Source organism: Propithecus coquereli, unplaced genomic scaffold (genome assembly GCF_000956105.1).
Source record: "Propithecus coquereli isolate 6110/MARCELLA unplaced genomic scaffold, Pcoq_1.0 Scaffold43, whole genome shotgun sequence".
NCBI classification, from domain to species: domain Eukaryota; kingdom Metazoa; phylum Chordata; class Mammalia; order Primates; family Indriidae; genus Propithecus; species Propithecus coquereli.
In genome coordinates, this window is record NW_012150063.1 from 8,614,745 (window position 1) to 8,619,202 (window position 4,458).

The window sequence follows — 4,458 nt, forward strand, 5'->3', positions numbered from 1 at the left end:
TGGAGAGAAATCTTACAACTCAATAATGAAAATAAAAATAACAGAATAAAAATGGGCAAAAGATCAGAACAGACATTTCTCCCAAGAAGATATACAAATGGCCAATAAGCATGTGAAAGATACTCAGCATCTCTAGCCATCAGAGAAATGCAAATCAAAACCACATTGAGAGTCCATTATGCACCCACTAGGACAGTTGTAATAAAAAAGACACATCAAAAAGACAAGTGTTGGTGAGGCTATGGAAAAAATGGAAACTTCGTGAATTGATGTTGGTAATGTAACATCTAAAAGTGTAGACACTTTTAGAAACAATGTGGCAGTTTTGCAAAGGGTTAAGGGTAACGTTACCTGTCGCTCAGGAATTCCACTCCCCGATACGTATCCCAAAGAATTGAAAGCATAAATTCACACAAAACCTTCTACATGAATGTTCATAGCAACATTATTCAAAATAGCCAAAAAGTGGAAACAATACAAATGTCCATCAACTAATTGATCGATCAACAAAATGTGTATATCTATACAATGGAATATTATTTGGCCATGAAAAGGAATGAAGTACTGATACATGCTACAGTATAGATGAACCTTGATAACATTACTCCAGGTGAAAGAAGCCAGTCTCAAAGGGCCAGATATTATATGATATCATTTATGTGAAATGTTCATATATTAGTTTTCTAGGGCTGCCATTACACAGTTTCATAGACTGGGTGGCTTAAAAAACAGGAATTTATTTTCTCACAGTTCTGGAGGATGGAAATCTGAGATCAAGATGTCAGCAGGGTTGGTTTCACTCTCAAGCCTCTCTCCTTGGCTTACAACTGGCTATCTTCTCCTTGTGTCTTCCCATGGTCTTCTCTCTGTGCCTGGGTCCTAATCTCTTCTTCTAAGGACACCAGTCATATTGGGTTAGAGCCCATCCTAGTGACATATCATCACTTATTACCTCTTTAAGGACTCTATCTCCAAAATGCAGTCACATTCTGAGGTACTGGGAGTTAGGACTGTAACATGAAATTCAGGGGGACACAATTCAGCCTTTAACAGTCCATAACTGGCAAATATACAAAGACAGAAGATTAGTAGATTAATGGTTGCCTAGGGCTGGAGGGAGGTGGGAGTTTGGGAGATGATGGTTAATGGGTCTCAGTTTTATTTTTGAGCTGATAAAAATGTTCTAATATTGATTGTGGTAATGGTTGTGAAATTCTGTGAATATACTAAAAACCATTGCATTGTACACTTTAAATGCATGAGTTGTATGGTATGTGAATTACATCTCAATAAAGCTGTTACAAGAAAAGAAAAAGATGAGGGAGTTCAGAGATATTAGGTGGCTACACATGATGGATGTCTATTACAGGAAGCGAACGCTACCTTCAGTTGAGAAACTTAGAGCAAGCCAAAAAATAGCAATCCATGGTCTCCGTGAATTAGGCTCAGGTGTTCCCTGGCCCTAGCCTAATTCTAAATCAATGTGACATGCCCAGTGGGAGCACTGGCATTGCTGCTCTTTTGCCATGATGCCAATGTCCTCCTGGAGTCTTTGGGAACAAGGTGAACTGGCTGTGACGGAGGTTATCCCTTTGATGTCCAGAATGAATGTGGCTGCTTCGGTGAGTGCCTCTTTCTTCGGCCCAAGCTCTGAGTGCATCCTTGAGAATCTCTGTGTCATAGAGGAGGATTATCTTCCTGACATACAGTTTTCTCAGGCTTGGAATATTTTTATTTCCTGGATGAATGTACAGTCATGTGCCACATAACACCATTTCGGTCAACAACAAACTGCATATACGAAGGTGGTCCCATAAGATTATAGTATCATATTTTTTACTGTACCTTTTCCATATTTATATATACAAATATCTACCGTTGTGTTATAATTTCCTACTGTATTCAGTACAGTTATGTGCTATACAGGCTTGTAGCCCAGGAGCAATAGGTTACACACCACATAGCTAGGTGTGTAGTAGGCTGCACCATGTAAGTACTCCCTATCATGTTCACACAAGGATAAAATTGCTTAACGATGCATTTCTCAGAACATACCCCCGTCGTTAAGCAACACATGTCTGTATTTCAAAAATGTTTAACCTAGAAAGCCATCTCCGTAAGATTCAACAGAGCCTGCATTGGTTATTTATTTTGCCTTTTTATAGTATTATCCCTTAATCTCCATCTGGTCCTTTTGCATTACAAGGCTTCTTACTCCTCATCTCCAATGTGGACCTTCCTCAGACTCTAGTCACTTGCTAATTGGCTTGTATGTTTTTTTCCCTCCCTGTGAACTTATTGAGGTTTTATCATTGCCCTAATAGAAGCATGTACAGGAGAGAATACCTGGTAATGGGTGGAGATGGCGGAGAAGGGCTAATGAAAGCTTCTTAGAGTGGAATATTTTGGGACGCAGGTCATCAAGGATTGACGAGGAAGGGGAAGGAAAAGTGGGGAGAAGTGAAGAAAGAGAGAAGGACCCTCCAGAAAGAATGAGCCACATGAGTGAAATCACAGGATGCTTGACACCACCTGGAGCACAAGGGCAGCAGTGAATAGCTTGATTTGGCTTCAGCATAGGTCGCAAAGTGGGGATGAGGCAAGAGGTAAACCTGGACAGGTGGGCTGGGCCACAGGAAATCCAACAGAGCAGGGGGAGCAATAGGAGGCTGTCCAGGCCAGCTCTGCCACAACAGACCCTTACGGCATAAATGGCATCAAACTAAAAGTTGCCAAAATTATTCAGGGACTGGCTTCTTTTGATTCATCTTGAAGTCAGCTAAATTATTCTAGCAAATGGAACCCAGGAACTCTTTTGTGGAGCAATGTAATGGAATTGGCCCTCATAAACATTCACAATGAACATCCAGATAAGCTTAAAATTGACACAGATAGGCAGGGAAGGAAGCACAAAGGCAGCATGGTAGCTACTATGTGAAAGGGGACGGGCAGACGCCCTCCATCACCCCAAGCATAAGTCACAGATGGCCCCACCCACTGGGCTTCAGGAGAAACCAAATCCAACCAGCAAAGATAAAGCAAACGTGACTGCAAATGCTTCTTGCAAAAGTTTTTAATGATACTTCCCTAAACCAGTGATTCTAACTCTTCCTCTGTCTGGATTCAGAGTCAGCGATCTTAGAGCTAGAGGCTCCAATCATGACAGATCATCCATGCTTCCATCCCTCCATCCCTTCCTCCCTCCCTCCATTCATCCATTCATGTATCCATCCATTCTTCATGGCTTTGAATCCCTGTGTATTGCATAATATAGTCCCTGCTCCTGACTTGTGTATGGAAACACACACACACACACACACACACACACACACACACACACTTTTATTAATATTTTGCAATGAGTAAGTGAATGCCTAATAATGAAAATCAACTTCTTCATAAGTGCCAAGGGAGTATTTTTATATCAGGAAAACATTTAATGACAAAGACAACATCACTACCACGTCTGAGCATCCTATTTGTAAACACCCTTACTTCTTAATTAACCTCCCCTTCCTCCAGTAAATGAAGCCTCCTTTCCTAATAGAAACCCCCACATCAGTTTCATCAGTTTTTTGGGTGTCTGGAATAATGACTAGCTAGTTATTTTATTCAAAATCCCTCCCCTAAATCTAAGTGAGAAATGCCACACAGTTTTCCTCTGATATACACCCCAGCTCCAGTTCAAATCAGAGTCCCAGCCAGGCACAATGGCCTGTGCCTGTAGTCTCAAATCCCAGTCCTTTGCTCCCAGTCAGGAACCCTCACACCTGGGTGTTTGCTGAAGAAACACACCTCTGCTCATCCCCACCCTTGTCGTCTCTGAGCAAAGCAATCCTACTCCCATTTATGGCTCCTATCACACAGCATTGATTGCACTTCCTTGTTTGGGGGAAGTGGGATAGTGAGGCCATTTTCCAAGTCCTATTTTGAGAAATAAGCAAGCTTGATGACCTTTATGGGATGGGATGGGGAACAGTGCTGTAACTCCCTGAGTGACACATTTGGCAGGGTCTGTGCACTCGTATCTCTCCTGGACCCCTGAGATGATGGACAAATTTGAGAGGATTTGGAAAGGAAAACTTTTTTATGATTAAAAAAGGCTTTCCTGAGAACTTTCCTATGTATCTGACCTCCCCCATGTTGGTCTGGTTGCTCTACAGCCCCTTGCATTTATATCATTCATGAGACTTGCTCCATGCTGTAAGTAATATGTCTATGTCCTAATCCTGAGAACTTGTCAATGTTATCTGATATGGCAAAGAGGATTTTGTAGATGAGATCAAGTTAAGGATCTTGACCTAGGGAGATTATCATGGCTTACCCTGGTGGGACCAATAACATCACAGTGGTCCTTATGAGAGGGGCTCAGGAGAAGTCAGAGGCAGGCAGAAGTAGGAGATGTGATGATGAAAACAAAAGGTGGGACTGATGCGAGGAAAGGGTTGTGGGCCAAGG

At 41.9% G+C, this 4,458-nt stretch overlaps 1 pseudogene; it reads right to left on the minus strand.

The window, feature by feature from the left end:
- The window catches only part of LOC105817979, a 9,342-nt pseudogene extending 5,169 nt beyond the window's left edge, over window positions 1–4,173 (minus strand).
- Between the last annotated feature and the right edge of the window lie 285 nt (window positions 4,174–4,458).